The sequence below is a fragment of the Trachypithecus francoisi genome, unplaced genomic scaffold, assembly GCF_009764315.1.
Source record: "Trachypithecus francoisi isolate TF-2019V2 unplaced genomic scaffold, Tfra_2.0 Contig01440, whole genome shotgun sequence".
In the NCBI taxonomy this organism is placed as follows: domain Eukaryota; kingdom Metazoa; phylum Chordata; class Mammalia; order Primates; family Cercopithecidae; genus Trachypithecus; species Trachypithecus francoisi.
This window is the reverse complement of record NW_022681431.1, coordinates 25,013,811-25,037,770: the sequence shown is the minus strand read 5'-3', so window position 1 is coordinate 25,037,770 and position 23,960 is coordinate 25,013,811. Positions and strand designations below refer to the sequence as shown.

General features: G+C 42.3%; 1 long non-coding RNA gene across 1 annotated transcript; it reads right to left on the bottom strand.

Moving 5' to 3' along the window:
- Nucleotides 1–977: 977 nt before the first annotated feature.
- Nucleotides 978–23,238, bottom strand: LOC117092247. Its single transcript, XR_004440694.1, has 4 exons — nucleotides 23,228–23,238; nucleotides 17,220–17,224; nucleotides 8,759–8,763; nucleotides 978–1,169 (listed from the first exon to the last, which is right to left on the bottom strand). It is a non-coding gene; the product is annotated as an uncharacterized LOC117092247 (long non-coding RNA).
- Between the last annotated feature and the right edge of the window lie 722 nt (nucleotides 23,239–23,960).

The following is a 23,960-nucleotide window of genomic DNA, read 5'->3' as shown; positions in this document are numbered from 1 at the left end:
GAAGGAGACTCCGTTAAAAAAAAAAAATCACCATTTTCCTCCTTTAACCTGAGGAGTCAGCTGACTGGAAAACAGGATGGTTCCCAGCAAGCATATAAAGCAGTTGGACCACCATGACTGCCTTCTGAAGATGCTTCCCGGAGAACAAAGCACATCCTCTACAGAAACCTCTTGATCACTAAGTAGGGATGACACTGCTTTGTTGATGGAACACTGCGAAGTTCTACCAAAGGAAGCTGTGGAGTTTTCAGTCTGAATTCTCATGAACTTCCCCCGCCTGGGTGATTTGAGATGCTTGTGCCTAAAACAGCTTTCTAGGCTGGGCTATTTCTTCCTCATCTTACCAACACTAGAGTTCTTTGAACTTTCAACATCTTTTACCAGAGAAATGGAAATAAAATGAGGAAGTAGGTAGATGGAGGTATTAGAACCATTTGCTCCTGAGTCCATAGCCACACTTACTTCAACACATTTCAACCTTTACAAACCCATTGGGATGAAGAATACAGGGGAAATTCTCTCAAAAGGGAAGTTTTACTGTACTGGTTCTAACCAGTGGCACACAGAGGGAAAATAAGTTTTTTTAAAAATTTTGTTTGTATGTTGAAAGAACTTGTTATTTGTTGGTAGACCAACAGGATTGTGTTGTTCTAATTATGCACAGAAAATATCAATAAAGTTAACAGTAGAAACGGAGTCTCCTGTTGTTATTTACATGAACTATCTGCCACAGTCACTCTCTTGGTGCACATGGGATCTCCATTTTTGTTGGGATCCATATATTGTAATGAAAAAAATAATGGATTTGGATTTACTTGCATTTGAATTCCTACTTCACAATTTATGGTGTGACTATGACCATCATTTATTTATCCAATTGATGTGGTATGGCTCTGTATTCCCACCCAAATCTTACCTTGAATTGTAATAATCCCCACATTTCAAGGGCAAGACAAGATGGAGGTAATTAAATCATGGGGGTGGTTTCCCCCATGCTGTTCTTGTGATGGTGAGTGAGTCTCATGAGATCTGATGGTTTTATAAGCATCTGGCATTTCCCCTGCTTGCTCTCATTCTTTATCCCACCACCCTGGGAAGAGGTGCCTTCCATTTTGATTGTAAGTTTTCTGAGGCCTCCCCAGCCATGTGGAACTGTGAGTCAATTAAACCTGTTTTCTTTAGAAATACCCAGTTTGGGGTATTTATTCATAGCAGCATGAGAATGGACTAATGCGCCAATACTTATAAATATCTGCTGTGGAATATTTCCTGTGGCAAGTGTGTGTTGTGGCAAAGCAGAGGGAGGCACAGAAATAAGTAAAATGTTATTAAGAGGAAAACTTCAGACAAATTAAAGTTGTCTAAACAGAGCTTAATTGAGCAAAGAATGATTCATGAGTCAGGCAGCCTCCCAAACCAGGATAGGTTCCAAGAGACTCTGGTGCTGCTGTGTGGTTGAAGATTATTTATGGACAGAAAATGGAAAATGACATACAGAAAGCAGAAGTGAGGTACAAAACAGCTGGATTTGCAGTTGACCAACCAGCTTCATCTTGTCTGCTGCCCAGAAAAGCCAATGCACCAAGAACAGCATGTTTTGCAGCAAAGAAAGCATTTAATAATTGGAGGGCCAGCCAAGTGGAAGGACAGTAGATAATTGCCAAATCTGTCTTCCCAATAATTCAGAGGGTAGGATTTTTCAAGAATAGTTTAATGGGCAGGGCAGTGGGGAATGGGGAATCTTGATTGGTTGGGTTGGGGATGGAATCATAGGTAGTTGAAGCTGTCTTCTTGTGCAGAGTTAGTTCCCTAGGTGGGGACGACAAGACCACTTATGTCAGTTTCTTGGTATGGGTTAGTAATCTTGTTGGTGCCAGCTGGTCTATCAGAATGAAGGATCTGAAAAATACTTTAAACAATAATCTTAGGTTTATAAGAGTGATGTTATTTCTAGGCACAGCTACATGACTCTTGAACCATAATTCTGACCTGTGGCTAATTTGTTAGTTTTACAAAGGTGGTTTGGTCCCTGAGCAAGGAGGGGATTACTTTCAGAAAAGACTGTTATCATCTCTGATTTAACATTAAACTAAATTTCTCCCATAGTTAACATGGCCTATGCTCAAGAATGTACATACACAGATTTTGAGGTTAGAAGCAAGACAAAGTCAGCTATGTCAGATTTCTCTCACTGTTAGACATTTTGCCAAGGTGGTTTCATATAGGTTACAGGTTGGTGTTTCCCTTATTTACATATGATTTGAACAGTTGGCTGCCTTCAATTGGCTGAAACTCAGTTACTGGTGTAAGAGTAGGTTATGGTCTGTTTACACATCCAGTTAAGTTATAGTTTACTATGTATGGAGAAACGTTTGGGCCAGACTGATAATATGTAAGGAGGCAGTTTTAGGTTAAGCTTAATTTAACACTGTGTACCTAGCCATGTGTAGCCATAGTGTCTCATAGGAAACACAGAAGAACAAGCAGAGCTATGCTCAGAGACCCCTAAGTTCAGCTGGGGTGGGAGTGTTCAGAGATTTCTTGGAGGTTGTTTAAACTGCATCCTTGAAAGGTCAGTAGAAGTTAGCAAACTGGTGTGTCAAGAAAGGGAGGCATGAATCAAACATATTGAAGAGCACATGAAGGTCATGGAGATTAGAAGCTGCAGGTAGACCTGTACATGGAAGGATGGGTAAAGATATGGTGTGGTGATGGCGAGAAAAGGTGCTAGGGACATGAGCAAAAGCTAGAGTATGGAAGTCCTTGTATAACATGCCAAGGCCTTTCAGATCTCTTCTTAAGGTGATGGAGACACTTGACTCATCTTAAGAAGTAGATTGATTGCCTCAGGTTTTCAGCACAGAAAGACCATGATGATGGTGACATGAAAGCCTGCCTGGAATGGGGAAGTCCACACCTTCGAAGGCTTGTGGGAGCAAGAATCTTAGATTGGTTAGAGGAACATGGGGCTTGCTGTCAGACCATGTTTGTGGAATATCTAGGCGCTGATGCCCTCTTCCCGGGTGAGAATGGAATGAGAAAAATAGAAACATGAGGGCAGGACTGAGGTTTGTCAGGTCTTAAGGCATGGTGGAGGAAGGAATATAGATAGAAAAGGCAGACAGGGGCAGGCGGGGAGGAAGGAGGAAAGACTGGGAGAAGGCAAGGAAAGAGGTTTAGAGAGGGCCAGGTTAGCAGTGGTGTCAAATACTTCTGGGGGGTCACATGGGTTAATTGTAAGAGACCATCTGCTAAGTATGAGAACATTGATGATAATTAACAATAAAATTATTCCAGAGAAGACAGGCATAATTGGGATTGAGAGCAAAGGCAGCATCTGGTGACTCCTCTACTGACACATCTACATTTCTACTCTCCTTTTACCCTCTTCTCATGGGTTTCCTGTTAGTGATAAGGAAATCCTTGGAAAATGGTTGTTGCAGAAATTCCATCTTCTCTTTGTGAAGCCACATATGTTAAAGGAGTTGCATTCAGTCTTCCTCTTAGAGCCAACTAGGGAGCATCATTACCAAGAGGAAAAACATCAAGTTACTTTGCATTTTGAAACTGAAAAGTAGGCAAAGGAGGTTACATGGATTTACTCAGTTCCAAAAAAATGAAAAGAAAAGAAGAAAAAAAGACATACCGTGATCACAATTTCTCTAAGCAACACCATAAGTGCTATTATCCTCTGTGATTATTTTGACTTGATTTGAAATGTTTATTCAAATACTTACATGAATGACTAATCAAAGGGATTGTTAAAACTGCCTTACATATGTAAGACACCTTCACAATAATAACAAGGTTTGCTGGGAACTTATATTATGTTTTTAATTGCTTTTGTCAGTCAAAACTATCTGCTGAGCCCCCACTTGAAGCTGAATGCTGCATTTGAGCTGGCGATAGCAATACAGAGAAAGCCCAGGAAACCCTTGATTACTACCAATGCTTGAGGCATGCGTGTTCTGCTTAATTAGATTTTCAGGTGAGCTCCTGCTGAACCCTTTATGAACCATCATAATTTTTGTTTCAAGTTTTAAAGAAATCTTGGTCAAACTTTCTGAAAAGACAAAGACCCTAGCATGACATCTCTTCTCTGGTTCTAATTGAAATAATCAACATGCTCTAAAAATAGGAGAAACCCTGTATCAGTACAGGAAACAGAGGAGGGAAGTCATCCATGGGGAAAAAATTGAAGACATTTCTACTGGATACAGCCCAGAAAGGCCACAGTTGAAGTACAAAAGCATCAGCTTTGGAGGTAGATGATCAGATTTCATTTCCAGCTTTGCCAACCAGTGAGCCACTGGGCCCCACAGTTTACTGGTGGCTCAGAATTCTCATAAATAAAATGGAGCTGCAGGATCTAATGACTTGCTGAGTCCTCTTTAGTTGTAGGTGTCTATGACACCACATTGGTTAAGTCACAGGCAGTATAAAGTGATTAACAGCATCCGTTCTATAGTAGGCCACATGGGTTCAAATCCCATATATTTTACATTCTAGCTATGTCATGCTGGACAGATCACTTGAAGTCTCTAAGCCTCAGTTTGCCCATCTGTAAAAGGGGTATAAAAATTCCTACCTCTCCAGATTCTTGTGAAAACCAATTTAGATAATATATGTAAAATCCTTAGCAAAATGTCTGGCATATTAAACACTGAGTAACAGCTATTACTATTATCATCATAATTATTTATTATACCAAAGGACAATCTCAAGAAAGTTATAATCATTTCTGTGCATACATATATCCATAAATGCAGTTATTATAACTCTTGTTTGGAATGTGGAAGCAGATATCATCATATGCATATATATGTGTGTGTATACCTATAATATACGTACCTATGTGTGTATTGTTAATCATATATACTGTACACACATGTATATGAAATATATGTGTACATATGTGATAAGGAGATGTTGGAATGATTAGTGACCAAAGACAAAGATGATGAACTTTGAATGGTTTTCCATAGTATATGAATTTTAAGTGTAGTTTTGACAGGATGAAAAAAGTCAGAATAGGTTAGGCAGGAGTCTTATTAGTTTGCATAAAAAGACCAAAAAATACAGTTGGCTAGTTTGTTTAATTGATATATTTAGTAAAAACAAACAAGGAAGCCCAGGAAGGGGCCTCAGCAGCTGCCTTGGCCCAGTAGAGAACCTGTACTTGACTCTCCTCTTCAGGCTTTGGAGACATTTTAGTGATGGGGGTGTCTTCAAAGTCTATCAGAAGCAGCTCCAGAGAACAATGAACCAATGAACATCTGGGGCTACCAGAAGCTGGAAGAAGGGATCCTCACTCTACAGATTTATAAGGGAGCAAGGTCTTGCCAACACCTTGATTTTGGACTTCTAGCCTCTGTAACTGTGGGACAACATATTCCTGTTGTTCTCAGCCACCAACTTTGTGGTACTTTGTTATGGCAAACCTAGGAAATGAATACAAGTAACCTTCCTGGTCTTGTTTTTTGTGGCCAGGGTGGAAGTTCACATCATCCAAACGATGCCAATTCCTGAAGAAGGAGCAGCAGAAGTCAGCTTTTCCGGGGAGGTGGTGCATATTGCAGGAGTGCAGCATTTCGTAGACTGACCAGCATAGACTTGATTTGATTAAGATGAGGCTTCAGCAAATATCTGATGAGGTTTTATGCCTTGGTGTTTCACAGCATTATTCACTTATATTTAGATGTCCAATTACTCAATTATATGACTAGATAATGTCCAACCAATAGACTGTGATGTCCTCGAGGGCTGGGATCATGTCTTGCTATTGGCAGGCAGTGTTGTAGAGCATTGTGGCTCTGGAATCACCCTGCGTGGATATGAATCCTAGCTCTTCCAGTTCCTTAACTTACACCTCCATTTCCTCATCTATTAAACAAAGACGATCATATCGTAATAGTACTTATTTATTGGCCTATAGATCAAGTGAGTTATCTTATATCAGGAAATCAGGTATAATTTCCTGCTGGGGACAAAGCAAATATCCCATCAATATTAGCTATTATATTAGTTTTCATATTTCCCAGAACCTATCATAGGCCACATTATGCATTATGAACTCAATAGATATTTCTTGAAAAATAAGAAAAATCGTGTTGTTTTGAGTGAAATTGTTACACTTGGCCAAATGATGTTGGGGAGGACATACCGGGGAGTGCTGGAGATTTTAATCGGCCTAATCTTTGTCTGCAGCATTAATCACTGAGAAATAGAAATGTAGGTCCTCGTGGCCACAGAGCCTCGTGTTTTCTTTAGTGTTTGGTACGGGACCAGGATTGAGACCCTTTGAGCTCTCACATGTCCCTGACTCCTTTCTTGGGAGTCTAAGAGGCAAGGGACACAGGACAGGCCACTTAGAGGAAGCCTGTTACACACCTGCTGGGTTCACAAAAGAGCCATTAGCCACCAGGACTGATGATTCATTGCCTGCAGAGTGATTTGGGAAAGAGGTTTTCAATCCAATCCAGCATAAGACAGAGGGGGAAACAGTTAGCATTTACACTACTGAGAAAAGGAAAAAAAAGAAAAATGATCCATTACTTGTTAACAGAGTAAAGTCTGTGGAATCTTTCTGCTTTTTGCTTGTGGGGGAAAAAAACAGAAAGGCAAGATGATTTCCTTACTAGGTAATGTACAACTACTTTCCCCTTCCCACTGTTGTTTCCAAACCATTTCACTGATGTTTATTCATCACTTCAAAACTCATGCAACATTTGTTTAAACTTCTGAAGCAGTGTCAACATTGCCAGGCCACAGAGCCTCTGCCTAATATCACCACAAATTCATATGGACCCCTGGCCAAAACGGTGATATAGAAAGGCCCATTATAAAGCTAGGTGTTCCCTTCTGTTGAAATCCATGGAGACTCTCCCTCTTTGAGCCTTCCACTCTCGGCACTATGTAGACTTGAGTCTTTGCAGCAAGTCTGAGGTTTAAAACTTTGTCGTTCAGCAATGTAAACACACACTTTTGATTGACAATTCTTACTTTTAAAGGGAATGGAGCAGGCAAAAAGGTATTTGTGAGTCCCTCTGCAAGACACTCATGATGCTGTATTTTTAGCCTGGGCTCAGCCCTCTTATTTAATGATCGACAGCTATGGAATCTTCCAGGAACATGATGCCATATCAGCATGACCAGCTCTGCCACTGGTTACTATATCTTCTCTCTCCCTGGCTGGGGTAGCAAGCATTCTCTCATCCTTAAAATGACGTGTCAATGGCAGTTCACGATGTGCCAGTATTTGCGGTCTTGGCTGCAGACGCCTTCCAGAGGACAGCACCCCTGGGACTGGACAAGAAAGAGCCATGTTCAGGCCAACCTGCTAATGCGCCAGCCCCTTAGCAGAAGAAGTTCCTTTTTCTTGCCCTCATTCTTTCCTTCTGAGAAACTTGCCATCTGAAGTCAAGTGTGTCTCTAACACTTTCAGGAGATTATCACTTTCCTCTTTGTCATCTTTAAAATTTTATTATTGCCTTCAACTCCACCTCAGTTTTCAGGACTTGATCCCATTCTTTTCATTTTGAAAATAGCCTGGGGCCAAGATGGAAAAAGAAACAACCTGCAAACCAATTTTTAAGCAGTTTTTAACTTACCAAAAATGTCAAGTTATTGCACCTTTTAAATCTCAATAGATCTATTTGTAGAAATTATACCAAAATCAGCAATTTCCTTGTTCTCATCTTCCCTCAATCACTCCTCCAATGAGTTTGGGCAGAAGTACCCCTGTGTCCAGGTGGCTGTGGGAGGCCCTGTAATTGGGTGTAATCAGATCCCAGAGGAGCTTTTCTGATGAGGCTGAGATTCTTTTGACAGGAACTTTTGAGAAGTAGAGTCGATGTAATGAAGTCCAGAATTTTCCAGACTCCTCTTAATATATCCATCATGTCCAACCACATCATTGACCTGTTGATTCTCTTGTTTCTGATTTCAGCTGTCAGAGTCAGTAAAATTGCCCCGGCAGCTTTAGCATATGTGGCAGAACACTGACAAGATGTTACTTACACCTAATTAAGGCTGAGAGCATCATAACGGTCCCGGCATCCTAGCAACTTGATTTCCTCTGGTTTCGAGTTTTCTGGATCTTGACCTCAGCACTTTGAAAGTCAGGAGAATTTGATACAGGGACGTTTAGGAATATTGCCATCACCACACTTTGACTTTTATATCAAAATGGAAAACAGCAGAACAAAGAGAATTTGACAAAAGAGATGGAAACATCACACCTAGAGGGTCAGAATGGGATAGCTGACCTGATAAGAATGGCTGGATGGACTAGATGACCTTTGGCTCTCTCCTGCTGTTTTTACTTTGTCTCTGTGAATGGGGGTAAATCCAGCAGGACAGGTAGTAGATGGATAGTAAGAAAAATCACACGCAGGAAAGGGAAAGAGGAAATGAATACTGGGCTTAGCACAATGACTGAATGTGACAGTGCTAAGCTTAATAACAAACAATTGTTTTGAACAATCATTATTAAAAAGGCAGTGGGATATACTCCAGGGAAAAGAAAACATCCCCAGTGCTTGAGTCATTTAAAAGACATTTAGATGGAACCCTCCGCAGTGGCACGGGCTGGAATTTCTCTTTTGTGGCCTGGGCTGGGGACTGGTGCCCGCCCCGTTCTGACTCTTCAGCCTCTACCTTTGTCCCCTGCTGACGTAAGGCTGCTGTGATGGACAAGCCATTCCCTCACATGGCAGAGTGAGGTTACCGAAAGCCCCAGGATGTAGAACAGTCTGACCTCTCCTCCACCCCCTCTCCCAGCCCCCTGTAAGAATTTACAAATCCAGTTAAGGGTGAAATTTTGCCATTTCCTCTGTGGAACACAGAGGTTTTATGCGATGACAAGTGAATGGATTTCTTCTCTGCTGAAGTCTCCAATTCTCATACAGTTGCCAGAGGCAGAAAAAAAAAATCAGCACTTTGGCAGCAATAAACAGCCTTTTGCTTTCAAAAATGCTTCCAGGTTTTTTTTCTTCTCCTCTCTCTTTTAAAAAATTTCTTCTTTTATGTATGTGTGCATGTAGGAGGGAGAGTGATATTTAGTTTCCTTTTGCTTGGGAGGAGATAAGGGAACATTTGAGATGAAATCACAAATTGTCCAGCTCCTTGTCGGATGGATCAGTGAGGTTTCTCTTCTCTTCCCTCTTTGCAAACTCCAGGGTCTCGTGAATTCCTTGGCAGAGGCCTGTTTTTCTCTTGTAGAGGGTTAGTTACAAAACAGATTCATAATGTTGCTGGCTAAATGTCCCAGCCAGGAGTCAAGAAGAACTCAATTTCCTGGCCTGACTTTTTTGGACTCTGACCACTCCAGGTGTTGGGACTGCTCAGGAAATAAGAGGCAGAACATGTGTGTGTGTTTTTTAAAAAAGCACAGAGTGCTTGCTGGGGACCCAGATGCTTAGCTGGGCTATTGGCCTGCAGCACAAAGTAGATTCTGAAAGAAAAAGGAAAGAAAAAAGAAAGTTAATAATCATCGTAAAAACAAGATGGAAAGTTTCAGGGATTTCTGTGATTTGATAGGATAGGCTGTTTCTGAGCTTCCTGTGAACCCAGGCGACATCTCCCCTGGGCGATGCATGGATGGGTTATTTCATCATTGGGAAGGTGGGGAGGAGTTTAATCAAAGGGCTCGATGTTTTGTTGACTTCTTCATGAGAAAAAAGATTTTAAAAAATCAGGTTCATTTGAATACTTAGCAGACTTAATAAGTTTAACAAGAAACAGTTTTACCTTGGTAACAGCCAGGCTCAAACTAGTACCCCTGAGGAACTGACTGTTATCCACTGCAGAATCCTGTGTTTTAAAGTCTTCTTCCTTTCTTTACCTCAAGCTGGAACAGAAGAGCATATCAAACACAAGTGCCTTGCCTAAGCTGTCCATATAGGGCAAACCTCTGGTTTTTCCGATTGGCGCAATCTCCTAGTCTTGCTGGGAAGGCTGAACATCAGGTCATCGTAGAAATTTTGAACTGGAAGGACTGCAGGGTTTGTTTTGTCCACCATCACACTCCTAACCACCACCATTTAAGGGATTAGGAAACGGAGACCCAGAGGAATTACATGACTGGCTGAAGGTTCACAGGTGATTAGTAGCATAATTAAATTCTGTGACCAGAGGATAATCCTCTTTATTCCTTGCAGAGTTCCTTCCCCTTTACCAACATTTCTTGAAGTATGCACTGTGGAAGAATGCCAATTCTATATAGTATGTTAATACATTTTATGCAAAGCAGCTGTGGGTAGGGAGGAGAGAGAGAGAAAGAGAAAGAGCGATCTTTGAGAATCTTGATTAAAGAACTTTAGAAAATGTTGGATTATGCTAAGTTAAACAGGTTTGTTTACAGTGATATTTCTCTCTTATAATTTGATAACTCTTTTTGGTTGTGGCATCTCAAAAATGACTACTTCTGTAGAACACACTTAGGGTAATATTTCCTGGCATTCAGTTCAGCCCTTTTTCTGACTGGTTGAGTTAGCGAGTTTGTGTGCTTTCACTCATCTTGGCCTATAACTTTTCATTTGTCAACTACCAGGAAAAATGTTTTATTTTGGAAAGAACATGAACCCTGCTTCCAACCTCAGTCCTGGCACATCTATTCATACCTCCCCAAATCAAACATTAACCTCTCTAGGCCTTAGTTGTTTCATGTGGAAGATGATGATTTGGATTCCATGATCCATAAGGTCCCTTTGATTAATTTACTATTTCTGAGTTTGAAACGCGGTTGTTTTCTGCCTGAGCCTGGAGGAAACATGAAGGTGGAGGAGATATGCCCAGTCTCCCACTCAGGAGGTTGATCTTAAGCTCTCAGCTTCTAAGGGATTTTTGTATGGAAAGATTGTTCTCAGCAGTAAACAGCCCGGAAAAAGTATCCTAATACAAGTATGAGAATAATTCATAATGGATAGCCTGGAATCCTAAAATTCAGAGTTTCAGGTAAAAATTTCTAAAACATTAATTAGAAAGAAAAGGTATATCCTAAGTGTTTGTATTTCAGAGACAGCAAAGGCACTTTGAGTTCTGGACTGAAGTCTACGTGGGAGCTTCCCTTCACCACTGCAGTTCCCTCTATTGCTGGTTCTAATGTGCACATGCAGTGTGCTCTTGGTACCTGGGCTGAAATTTTTTTTTTTTTTTTTTTTTCTGAGACAGAGTCTCACTCTCTCATCCAGACTGCAGTACGGTGGCATGATCTCAGCTCACTGCAACCTCCATCTTCTGGGTCCAAGCAATTCTCATGTCTCAGCCTCCCAAGTAGCTGAAATTACAGGTGCATGCCACCATGCCTGACTAATTTTTGTATTTTAGTAGAGATGGGGTTTCATCATGTTGGCCAGGCTGGTCTCGAACTCCTGACCTCAAGTGATCCTCCCACCTTGGCCTCCCAAAGTGTTGGGGCTACAGGTATGAGCCACTGTGCCCAGCCTGAAATTCTCAAGAGTGGCTGAAAAATATAAAGTATAATCTCAGTCCATTTTAGCAGAATATATGATTGCTTCCTGTAAGTAGGGTTGAAAGGGGTATTTATAGAAAATATCTACAATAAAATCGAATGCTTGTCTATGGAAAATTCCCATTAAAACCGATAGGCGTTCCTCTCAGGTACTAAGATTCCTCAGGTACCTGCCTGAGGTCCTGGGGCATCCAGATAATCATAGATCATAATTTCTCCTGGCCAGTTTGCATGTTTCATTTAGGTATTCTCCAAGAAGAGGGGTCCTTTTAAAGAATGGGTATCAAGCATCCACTCTAAAAGGAAGATGGAGAAAACCAGTGGAAGGCCTTCCTGTTGGGTATTATGTGGATTTGCCCTTGACTCTTGGGTTCACTCAGAGTCCTCTGGTGTCCCGTTTCCAGCTGAGCTGTGCATGCACCCTGGGGATTCAGTGGAAGAGGTGACATCTGCTGACCCTCAGTCATTAATCAAGCTGCCTGCGTAGAACCATTTCCCAGGCAGGGCTGCAGCTCTTGGGAGCTGCTGAATCAAATGGCGAAAGGCAAGAGCTTATGCCCTGTCCCTGAGTTCTTGAGAGGAATTAGATGACGGAGATGGGAGGGAGCTGATGGTAGATATGAGAGTAAAGAAAAGGGACTTGGGGGAAGCTGAATTGGGGGGATATGGCTGTCCTTTTAATTGTGGGAATTTTGGGGTACACATTCATCATTCATACTGACTGATCAAACTACAATCCATTGACTTCAATACTGTGTTCGGTTGAAAAGGGCTTACCAGAAGACCTGTACCTTCAGCCTGAGGCTGCCTTGTGATATAGGGTGCCATCTTCCTCCTCCTTAACTCTAGAGGCAGCTTGCCCTTAGCTGTTTTCTGAAGGGGACCTTTGAATCCCAAGGGTGGAGGGTGTGGCCTTTGAGTTGTAACTACCAAGTAGCAACTTGCTACTTGATAGCAATTTGCTGCCAAACACCTGTCTTGCTTCCAGGATCAATCTGAATCCAGCAGTGCTGAGAAAACCCAAGAGCTACATGGCTGACATTTCCCATCAGAGAGCCAACAGGTCAGGTAGAAAAGCCAGGTCCCTCCATTCCTGATGTTCCCATCTTTAGGGAACATTCTCATCATCCTGCAACTGGTAACAATTTTCTAAAATTAGAGTTTTTCTGTTTCATTCTCTCCCCTCTCAGGGCCCCTGGCTTTGCCTTCCCGCCCACCAGCCCTGGTTAATGGAGCTTTTGTTCTGCCTGATGCTGCCTTGCTAATCAGGGTGTATCATATGGGAGCTATCAGGAGAGTGGGGCCTGCTTCAAGGAGGAACACAGGTAATCTATGAGTAAGCCTTCGTGGTTCGGTGACAGAATGACATCCTAAAGAGGGTGGATGGGGTCTATGGACGTACGAAACTAAGAATAGAAACCTGTTAGCTCTCACTCAAGGGTTTTCAGTTTTCATTAACCATGACTTCCTACACCTCTCTAATATGGAAATGTTTGTGGGTTTTTCCAGCTTCCCAGATCCCTTCCTGCTTTGAAGTGAGCTGTCATTTTCTAGATTGTTGTTGCCTGGGAAACTGTGGCCCAGTTCTGGCCTCAGAAGGCATTTTAGTGGGCTTGAAAGACTTTCCAATTGCTACCCTTCCAGTAGGGGTCATTGCTCACAAAGCCATCTCCCTCTAAACAGCTCCATTTCAGCACAAAAAGTAAATGGAGCAGGAGGCTGTGTTTACAGGTTGGGCAGGTTGGCATCAAATACGTTTCTGAAAAATGCCTTGAAGTTCAGTGTTTTGTTGTAATTTCCTAAAGGAAAGAAAAGCTATCATTCATTCATTCATTTATTCATGTATTCAATACACGCTTATTAACATTGTCCTAGGTGCTAGTAACATATGAACAATATGAACAAACTCTCCAAGTTCCTTCTGACTCTCAGGAGAGTCAGACAATAAAAATACCCAGACAAATAAACAAGATGATTGCTTTTATGATAAGAAGCAGTGTTTGAGTGCAGAACACAGTAAACTTGTGTCAGAGTGTTCTTTACTCCCAAATTATCACAAAAATGAGACTTTTGTATTGTGCTTTACAACTAGCAAAACCTTTTCATCTATATTATCCTGTCCTCACAACAACCTCATTGGAGACACAGTGAGTATTATTATCACTTTACAGATGAAGCAATAGAAGCACAGAGAGTTTAAGGGACTTGCACAAAATCACATGTCGATAAACTATGGACCCAGTACTTAAATCCAGATCCTCTCACTCTAAATTTAGTGCTCTTTTTCCCTACTTTTCCAAGTCTCCACATCTCCAAGATTATGGGGTTCATGAGAGCTACTTTGATAACAGTCAGGGACTGATGATTGAGCAAAGAGAGGAAGGCGGGTTAGTGGGGAGGCCTGGGGAGCCCTTGAGCCAAGAATGAGTTTTTCACAAGAGCAGGAAAGTTTCTTAAGTGGCCTTTGGCTTTGCAGAGGCTCTGCTTCATCTCTTCTTGACGTTGTCCCTGGGAAGAGGGGAGCTGGGGTGGATGCAATGGGGAAGGAAGGGAAGGTTGTCATTTCAATGTTGTCTGTTATTCATCCACATAGCCCCTGGGGCCCTATTTTCAGACTTGTCTGCTTGCCCAGAAAGGGGCAGGCCCAGGATTCACAGAAATTAGAAGCACATACACTTGGCCTGGCCAACGGCAATGATGAGGAGAGATGCATGCCGGTTTAAACCAGTGCCTTCAATGCTCAGGAACAGCATAGCTCCAGGAAGAGCAGGGAACTCTTTTCTGTCTGCTTAAAAGTGAAGGCCTCTAATCAGAATCAGAGCTTCATTGAATGTTAGAATTGCAATGAATTTTGGCTACGACAGTCCAACAACATTATTTCACAGACAAAGGACCGAGAGGTAGTGTGACTTGGCCAGAGTCATGCAATGATTTAGTGAATACCAGAGGTGGGGCAGGGATGCAGCCCTTCTGACTCCTGACGCTTTGTCTCTCCTCCTCAGCAGGTTGCCTTTAGAGTTGGCTACAAAACTTAGAGCTTGGTGATGGCTCAGGCACAAAAGAGCTGGCTGTACTTGAGGCTGATTTCCATTCTACCTGTGACTATTACATTCAAGGTAGTGAACCCTTGAAGCCTCTGGCATCCCGATCCCGTGATTACTGCAGAGAAAAGAGGTAAACCAAGATCTGCTTGGGAAACAGCATCATCATCAGTTCTGGCATGTGCATCTAAGCAAGGCGTGCCTCTCAGGAAGGATCTCACTCCCTGTTGTAACTGTATCATACCTTTTACAAAAAGTCACTTTGAGGTCACTTTTTTTTGTCCAGTATTTCAATACATTAAATGCAATTACTTCATTGTTGATTTACCTGTCATTACAGGCATGTGTTTGAACATGATTTATTGAGTGAGTTTTGTGCCCGTTGACTTGCAATAGATTGCACAATATTCAAAGGGGCTCATTTGCTTGGCATTACATTAGAGGCATGATGATTGCAACACAAAGCAATGTAAATGAATTCTGAGAGGCTCCATCATTCATGTTGTCATGTACTGAATCCTATTATTATTTATTACCATAATTGTACTGTGTTTCCTGGGGCGATAAATTAGGACTGATGGGCCCTACTGACAGTCAAGGGCTGGACTCGCTCTATATAATTTAATAGGGATACTGTAGGGTCTGTGTGTTTGGAGGAGATTTTGGCAGTGGTTAAAAAAAATGAAAGTTTTTTTTTTTTTTTTTTTTACAAAAAGTATAAAAACCTTCCAAAGTTTTTTTTTTTTTTTTTCCTCTCTCTCTTTAATGCCTTGGCTGCATTTTAAAGTCTTGATAAAAGCTGAGTTATAAGAAAGAAAAGTTCTGTCTTTCAACACAAGATGGTTAGAGTTCATTGCCTCATGCCACAGTCCTTGCCACATCAAACACTGGTGGGTGGCATTAACTCTCAAACAAACCAGGCATTATCATGCCTAAGAAATCTAGAATCGGCCGGGCGCGGTGGCTCAAGCCTGTAATCCCAGCACTTTGGGAGGCCGAGGTGGGCGGATCACGAGGTCAGGAGATCGAGACCATCCTGGCGAACACTGTGAAACCCCGTCTCTACTAAAAAATACAAAAAACTAGCCGGGCGAGGTGGCGGGCGTCTGTAGTCCCAGCTACTCGGGAGGCTGAGGCAGGAGAATGGCGTGAACCCGGGAGGCGGAGCTTGCAGTGAGCTGAGATCCGGCCACTGCACTCCAGCCCCGGTGACAGAGCAAGACTCTGTCTCAAAAAAAAAAAAAAAGAAATCTAGAATCAGCTGCAAACCCAATGATCAGCATGATGGCAGCCCTAGGAACTTAGCATATTACCATATTAAGTCTGATGGACCCTTGGGGATCTGATCTGATCTGACAGGCCAATATTTCTGAAGAAATTGAAGGGTCTGTTTTCCTAGAACAACGGAATAGGAGCATTGCAGATTATAGATACAAAATTGCTGTACAGGATAGAAATGTCTGTGCAAATACCAGCAGAATGTATTATTAAAATCACACAATGGGGCCGGGCTCACTGGCTCACGCCTGTAATCCCAACAGTTTGGGAGGCCAAGCTGGGCGGATCACTTGCGGTCAGGAGTTTGAGGCCAACCTGGCCAATGTGGTAAAACCCGTCTCTACTAAAACTACAAAAATTAGCCGGGCGTGGTGGCACGTGCCTGTGGTCCCAGCTACTTGGGAGGCTGAGGCAGGAGAATCACCTGAACCCAGGAGGTGGAGGCTGCAGTGAGCCGAGATCGTCCCACTGCACTCCGGTCTGGGCAACAGAGCGAGACTCCATCTCAAATCAATCAATCAATCAAATCAAATCAATCAAATCAAATCAAATCAAATCATACAATACAAGTGCTGGAAGGGATCTCAGAGATGACTCACGTCAACCATCTTATTTTACAGATGAGAAAACTGAGACGTAGGGAGGGCACAGCCAACAAAGAAAGAAGAGTCGTTAGGAATACACACTGCACTCTAATTCCAGGAGAACTATAATCAACTGGCCTTTTGATTTGAGTGATGTCTAAGAAGCATGAGGAGTCATGAAGCAGAGACCTGGCCATTCCACAGGGGGCAGTCAAAAGAAAAGCCCTGAAACATCACTCTTCTGTCCAACTAGAAAGGAGTGTGACTGTTAATAAGGAGAGGGAGTAAGTTGTTAGTCAAATGGTGTTGGCCAAGAATCTTTTGGAATCCCTGTTTTGCATATATTCCGTTGGATCAATTTTATTTCAGAAAATAATCAATCTGTCTTTGGGCCATGGGTCAGAGGCCAGGGATTTCATAATCCCTGGGGAAATAAACTTTTTGACAGTTTACACATGTGCCTTTTGTCCTCTGTCCTTATCTATCACAATTACAAATTTGGGAGCTTAATGTATGCAAAGAAGGGATGTCTGCGGAATGAAACTCGGAAAAGAAGTTGAATTCTGTTTAGGAAGTTAGGATAGAATAGAAACCAAGGAAACCAGGGTCGCGTTAGCCTTATATACATAATCTCCTCAGTAGAGACACTATCTAAGTAGTTTTATTTTCTATTCCTCAAGAGCTTAAAGGAAAGATTTCATCCTACTTGTCTACATTCAGCTGTGTTTATAAGTGCCACTAAATGGTTTTATTCAGATTGATTTAGGCAGGGCCATAAAATCAATGCATTGCCACCTAGTCGATCTGATTGGGTTGTTAAAACAAGTGAACTAATCAGACTACTACTTCTTAAAAATCAGATCAGATCATCTGTGTGTGATTTTCCTGTCCCCTGGGCAACTGGAATGGTAATCAGAAATCAAGCCCAAATAAACTCAGTCAAATGCTTCATGCAGTTCTGGCCTGAGCTAGCCCCATCTCTATAGGTAAGGGACAAGAAACATCTCCATGTTTGACCAGTTGCATGCACAATCTGAATGCCATCCCATGCACCCCATTGGGTTGGAAATGGCTGTGGACTCTGGGCATGTTCGTGTCTTTCAACAGGTAGCAGAATTTTTTATTTTACCGGATTAAGGAGCAGTCTGAGGCAGCAGCAATCAAAACAAAGCAGGTATAAAGCCATTAGGGAGTGGAAAGGAGTGAGCAGTTGCTTTTCATTTCACCCCTGAAATGGGGAGCTGGATTTGCAAGCAGATCCCCCATGCAGAGTGGGCCTCATCACTACTTCCTGGCTTCTTCAGGGCCTCAGTCAAAAGAAAGTCTGCATCTAGCTTCCTTATTGGCTGACAGTCATGATCAAAGGGCTCATGACCAAGAGGAGCCAAGTGATCATACCATTAGCAAAAGGAGTCTCCAACTTGGGCTTTAGGTTCTGATTCATAGTTTTTAAAAGACCCTGGCTTGTGGCCTAAGTGGATACAGTCAGTGTTTCTCCATCAAAAAATTGTTCTTGCTGGTGTCCTGGATTTTTGCAGAACTGAGGAAATTAACCAAGTGCTTTTATCTATTTATATCATGGTTGTTGCCATATTAGTCCATGAGAATAAAATTGCCCCCACCAAAACATGGACTGGATAGTAGCATTATTAGGAGAAAAAGTCCCAAATTATAAGGTAGTAATATGAATTATAATTTTGACATTAAAGCAGAAAACCCCATTCTGCATTGTTTGTGAGATGATGTACTCGGGTGCAGTTAGATTTCTGTGTTTAATAGAGGAAGCCCTGACCTGTCCAGGATTCAAAGGCTCAAAGCCGTTTGCTTTGTCTTCAGGCCACTGGCCTGGCATTCACAGTTGCAGCAACTCAGCAGACAGGAAAGGCTGACAAAATAAAAAGAAAGCAGTAACTCTGGGTGACTATGAATACATTTAAGAAGGTAAATAAGGTCAGGCATGGTGGCTTAGATCTATAATCCAAGTGCTTTGGGAGGTCCAGGAGGGAGGGTTGCTTGAGGCCAGGAATCCAAGACAGACCTGGACTACTTAGCAATACCCCATCTGTACGAAAAATAAATTTTTAAAAAGAAGGTACATAAGACAATATGGAAGATATTGGGGAAAGTCTACACTTGATAGTCAGTGGCCCGAATCCATCATGATGTGAGTTATTTATGTTCTAGACTGGGATGAATGTACTCAAAATTACCCCTTTTAACATCTTCTTGTACCATTTTTGATGGCTTGTGAAAACATAATTGAAAATAATTAAAATGTAAACATTCATTGTGTTTAGGAATATTCTTAGCTCCCATTTCCTCCTTCCTCAATCCTTTCCTTCCTGCTAGCACGCACACGCGTGCGCGCGCACACACACACACACACACACAGAGTAGGAGAGAGAAACTTGATCATATTTGCACACAATTTTAAGTTTAAATCAAGCCAGTGGCAGTCAAACGGAGGCCAGGTGTTTTCTCTCAGGTACTAAAATGATACAAAATAAGCGAATTTGCTTCAGGCAACAGGACACCATGGGAGCCCCAAACCTGTGGCCTTTCCTTTGGAAACTCCTGTCTTAGAAGTTGCCTGAGCTCCTGTCCACTTCATGAGCTGGTTCCTTTCTTTGCATTCCTGTAAGGCACCTTGCTCCTAAGGTCCAGGCAACGTTTTGATCGGTAGTGCCCCTGTCAGCAAGTCTTACCAGACAGGCAGAGGATGGTACTTCCCTTTGTCCCTTGCCCACCACTAGGCAAGCTTACTAAAATGCATCCATGTAGTTTTTTTTTTGCAGTAGCTGACCTTGTAGATGGTTAAGGGGTCAGAATGCGGTAGGTAAGAGCAGTGGCTGACATGGAAACCCTGTGGTCAGCAGATCACATCTCAGGGCCTTTCCTCTTGGAGGAGAAAGCTCTGATGTGGCCAGAAGTCCCAGTGGAGGAGTGGTTGGGCTGAATAAATGAGCTTGTGTTTTGATAGAAACAAGCCTGGTTTAAAGTCATGACTCTGTTCCTTGCTGTGAGATTTAGGGCAAATCAAAGAATCACTGAATATCATCTTTCCTGTTGCAGTAATGAATGAAAGCCCCTGTCATCGTGTAGTTTAATACTGGCGTTGCTCTTGGGAGCCAAGGAGTACTAGACGACTGAATTCTGCTGTGAGGTCTATAGCTTAGGGAGAAGATGAGACAGGTGGACTTGGAAAGAACAATCTTCAGGGGTTAGTAGAAAAGCTGAATTCTGACTCTGACATTTTGATGTTCTAGAACATCTCCATCCAGTAGAACTTTCTGTGATGATGGAAATGTTCTATATCCGCCATTCCGCAACATAGTAGTCACTGGTCACCTGTAGTTATTGAGCCCTTGAATGTGGCCAGTACAATTTGGGAACTAAATTTTTAACATTATTTCATATTAGCTGATTTAACTTTAAGGAGCCATGAATGGCTGTAGGGCTGGTAGCTGCTGTATTGGACAGCACCGTGCTACCACAGTGGTTCTCAAATCAGGTTGCATATCTGATTTTTTTTTTTTTTTTTTTTTTTTGAGACAGAGTCTCACCACTCTGTTGCCCAGGCTGGAGTGCAGTGGTGCAATTATGGCTCACTGCAACTTCGACCTTCCTGGCTCAAGTGAGTCTCTCACTTCAGCCTCTGGAGTAGCTGGGACTATAGGCACATGCTACCACGCCCAGCTAATTAAAAAAATCATAGAAACATGGTCTCACTATTGTTGCCCAAGCTGGTCTGGAACTTTGGGTTCAAGCAATCCTTCTGCCTCTGCTGCCCAAAGTGTTGGGATTACAGGTGTGAGCCACTGCACCCAGAGCTTCTGAAGATATTTCAAAAGTACTGGTGACTTGATTCCATACCACAGCACTTAAATCTGAGTCTCTGTTGTGGGCTCCTTGCATCAGAAATTGTCAGAGTTCCTCGTATGTGAGTATAATGTTCAGTCAGAATTGAGAACCATGGCTCAGGGACAGTCAGGGGCACCACGCAGTAGGTGCCTGTGTTAACCATGGCTCTTTTCTTGTTGGACAGGGGTGTGATGGAGAATGACTTGCTCTGGAAGGTCTCTGCTTGGATTTTCTCTGTTGAGAATTCTAGAAAGTTTGCTCTTGGGACAAATTCTGGGTGCCTCCAACTTGGGCAGGCTAAGAGACCATGCTTTTCTTAGTCTTGGATGTGTACTTCCCTTGGCTGGTAGGATGAAGGAGGACACCTTAGTGGGGAGGGTGACAGTTTGGATGAGGGTAAGTGGAAGGAATGTGGACCCATGGTCCACAAGGAGGATGAGAGGCTTTCTTTTCAAGTTCTGAACAACTTTTCCGCTTATACTTGCATTTTCCTTAAAGCTTCACAAAGGAAAGTTTCATTTCATATAGGTAGTAGGAGGGCTTTTAGTTGGACACCGGGATGTCCTATACTTTTACCTCCTTGTAGAGAAACAGCATCATTGATAACTTGAAAGCCAATTAGTTCAAACAGGAAACGCCTTGTTGGGACTGGAGGAGCCAGAATGGGGTTTTAATGAAAAACACATTTTATTTTTAAAGTAACTGGTTTTATGTTTATTCCAGAAAAAGTCCTCAGGGTGCAAAGAAGAGAAATGCAATAAAATGATAATGAGGAGGCCCAGGACCCGCACAAGGGCACCGCTGCAAGTAGTTACTTCAAGGAAACTTCCTGCTGCTTGTCCAGCCCTTGGTGGTGGTGCCCAGCAGCCCGTATTCTTATCCCAAATCAATGTATGCAGAGACAGCCCTGCAAAAGCTGAGAGATTGTGTGCCCAGAGAGATGTTCCAGGAATGGAAACAGAGGGCGGAGGTAGGTTTCCTTCTCTCCTCCAGTCGCCCGCTAGAGTGGGCGGTCCCTTTGGTGTCATCGCGCTGTCTTCACAGCCCACTGCGCTCCAGGCCTGTGTGCCCATGGCGATCTTAGACCACGAGAGAGTCGTGAGTCCCAAGCCCCAAGGCCAGGTCGGAAGCGGGCTGATGTGCGTCCCTGGCTTTGTTGCCCAGACCCTCACCACGATCCCAGCATCCCACCACTCTACTGCGAGAAGAGGCAAGGGAGGAGATGCATACCTCAAAGAAGGAGCAGATTTCATTCAAAGCCCGAGGGAGACCAGGGGTCCTGGTCCCGGACTCCGTGTCAATTGGTTCTTCTTGGAAAAGACAATTGGCGGCCCCTTCAACTTGTTTTTACTGTATGGGTCGAGTGGCAGTGCTGGAGAAAAAGACAGTCCCCAAAGAGCATATCGTCCTAAGGAAGAGTCAACACCTGCTAACAGTTTCTCTTGTCATGCTAAGCCTCAAGCCCTGAACACCATTGCTCAGCAGCACTCACGGTCTTGGTACTGTTGCCTGGTGTAACTACACAACTTCTGGGCTGATGACGCAACAACACGTGACATGCAGTATCTCATTTAATTCTCGCAACTGTAATTATCCCCATTTCATGACTTCCATTTGACGGAAAGATTAAGTGGCTAATACTACAACACAGTTAAGTGGTTTGTCCCAGAACTAGTGAAGAGATTGAGAATTTGAACTCCTCTGCCGAGCTCCGGAAGCTGTGCTCCTAAGGGAGGAATGGGCTGGAGCTCCCCCAAGTGGTCGTCATAATTTACTTTCCTCTTTTGTTAGTTGCTCACAAGTGCCTCCTCCATCCTCTTCTTCCCAAGCCCTGGTCATTAAAGTCAAAGTCTTAAATCTCGGATTCCACTCTCCCCGCACCTGGGCCCTTATTTTCATCCCTATCCAGAGAGTCTTAACCTCTTGTCTTAGGTTTGTCTAACTTGAACCTGTACAACCTATTCCTTGAGATTCTATATTTTAAAAACCTGCACAGATCTTGTCAAAAAATTATTTATACCTCTTTCTGCTTCTACCATTAGGTGACCATTGCCTTTTCTCTGAAGACACCATTTCTCGTAATCTTCTCAACGTGTCTTTCTCTTATTCCTGTCCCCTAGCTGAACGGAAGTGGAATCGGCTTTTCCCTTCTCTCCGGTACTTCTCCCGTCCATTGTCTTGTGATTATTATCCAAGAGCTTTGCTGTTGTTGGACTCCATACAGCACTTTCTAACACTTTCTTGCTTTCCTGAGTGACCCCAGCATCTGGCTCACAGCCTTCCCTTTCCTTGCTAAAATCCGAGCGACTCCGACATCAAAATTGATCATCTTCCCAACTGTGTACTCAGGCAGAGTTCACTTCCCCAGGGAGTTCTGTCTTGCTTCCATGGAGCTGTCCACCTGGCAGTCTCATTTTTAAACAGCTTTATTAAGAGATCATCGACACATAAAAATGTATGTATTTAAGATGTGCAACTTGATGTTTTAGTATACATTATTGAATTATCACCACAATCAAGCTAAACATATACATTACCTTTGCATAGTTGCCATTGTGTGTGTGTGTGTAGTGAGAGGATTTAAGATCTGTCCTCTCAGCAAATTACTAGTATACAATACAGTTCTGTTAATTAACATCACCATGCTGTACATTCAGTCTCTAGAAATTACTCGTATTTCATAACTGAATCTTTGTATCTTTTGGCCAGTATCACCCTATTTCTTCCTCAATCAGTCCCTGGAAACCACTATCCTACTATCTGTTCCTATAAATTTGACTATTTTCAATTTCACATATAAATGAGATCATGCAGGATTTCTCTTTCTGTGTCTTGTTTGTTTCACCTAGCAAAGTGTCTTCCAGCTTCATCATGTTGTGGCTAACAGCAGGATTTCCTTCTTTTTTAATAGTATTCTGTTATACACACATACACACACACACACGCACACACACACCACATTTTCTTCATCCATTCATCTGTTGAAAGACTTTAGGTCATTTCCATATCTTAGCTTTGTGAATAATCCTGTAATGAACATGGTAGTGCAGAGAACTCTTTACAATCCTGATTTCATTTGCTTTAGATACCAAGAACTAGGATTGCTGGATCATGTTAGTTCTATTTTTAAGTTTTTGGGGAACCTCCATATTGTTTTCCATAATGGTTTTACTAATTTACATTCTCACCAGCAGTGTACAAGGGTTCTCTTTTCTCCACAGGAAAACAGTCCCATTTACATTAGCAACAAAAAGAATAAATTACTTAGAAATTAACTTAACCAAAGAAGTAAAGGTCTTATACACTGAAGCTTACAAAGCATTCATGAAAGAAATTTAAAAAGATACAAATAAATGGGAAGATACAAGTCCTATGTACCCGGATTGGAGGAATTAATATTGTAAAAATGCCCGTACTCCCAAAGTGATCTACATATTCAACACAATCTCTATCAAAATCCCAAAGCCACATTTTATAGAAACAGAAAATATATTCTTAAATTCCTATGGAATCAAAAGGACCCTGAATAACTAATCTTGAAAAAGAAGAACAAAGCTGAAGGCATCACACTTCCTGACTTCAAATTATATTACAAAGACATAATAAAAAGTATAGTACTGGCATAAAGACAGATGTATATACCATTAGAACAGAAGAGACAACCCAGAAATAAACCCATGCATCCAAGGATGCCAAAAAATACATAATGAGGAAAGGATAGTC